Raw genomic sequence first — 902 nt, forward strand, 5'->3', positions numbered from 1 at the left:
GGTTTTTCTTTTCGTGTGTTAACGCCGGAGACGGGGCGCAGGAGCTCGCCCGCCGGGCCGCACCCCGGCACCAGCACTGCCAGCCACCCGGGTGCCGGCGGGGAAACCTTCTAACCCGCCGCCCATCCCGGAGCCTCCGGCGGAGCGGCCTGGCAAGGGAGGACGGGGCTGTGACCTGAGCAGACACCAGACCCGGGGAAGTGACAGACCCGCCGGGTTGGAGGCGGCTGCGCCGACCGCAACCAGCAGCGTCCACCCGCACCCGCGGAGCTGGGGATTTGAGCCCGGGGAGAGTAAATGCAGGCACTGCCTGGAACACTTTCCTGCTCGCTTAAATGGCCGCAGGTACACTGCTCTTCCTGATGAATTACATCTTAAATAGATTTATCTGTTTAATAAATCAGCCCCTGATCCCCTGCAGCGGTGACCTCCGATCCCTTATCAAAGCAGAGATTTCCTGCAATGCTGTGCCAGCAAGGCTGCGGCCGAGCGGGACACACGGGCGACAGAACTATTTCGGTAAGAGGGAGGAAGGAGCCCTCTCCCTTCCACCTCTGCGGGGCTGAGTGTGACGGGCACTGCCTGTAGCAGTGGCCCTCACCGAACGCAGCGTGGTTGGATGGAGATGGGAAGCAGGTAGCAGGCAGCACCTACATCTCCACTGCCCAGCCCACATCGAGCATGGCCGAGAGGGGCTCATAGCCCCCAACCATCCCCACCCGAGAACACATTTGCCATCTCACCACCTCCTCCCCCTCAGAGCAGAAAGCTCCCAGTGCCACATGCGGGGGCTTCGTACCCACCCTGTCCCTGGGAAAGAGGCAGGTCGCAGAGGAAGGCAGGAGCGAAACAGGCCCTGTAGGTACACGGCAGCACACTGCGGGCTCCCGTCTCCCTTCTCC

The sequence above is a fragment of the Antrostomus carolinensis genome, unplaced genomic scaffold (genome assembly GCF_000700745.2).
Source record: "Antrostomus carolinensis isolate BGI_N321 unplaced genomic scaffold, ASM70074v2 scaffold27560, whole genome shotgun sequence".
NCBI classification, from domain to species: domain Eukaryota; kingdom Metazoa; phylum Chordata; class Aves; order Caprimulgiformes; family Caprimulgidae; genus Antrostomus; species Antrostomus carolinensis.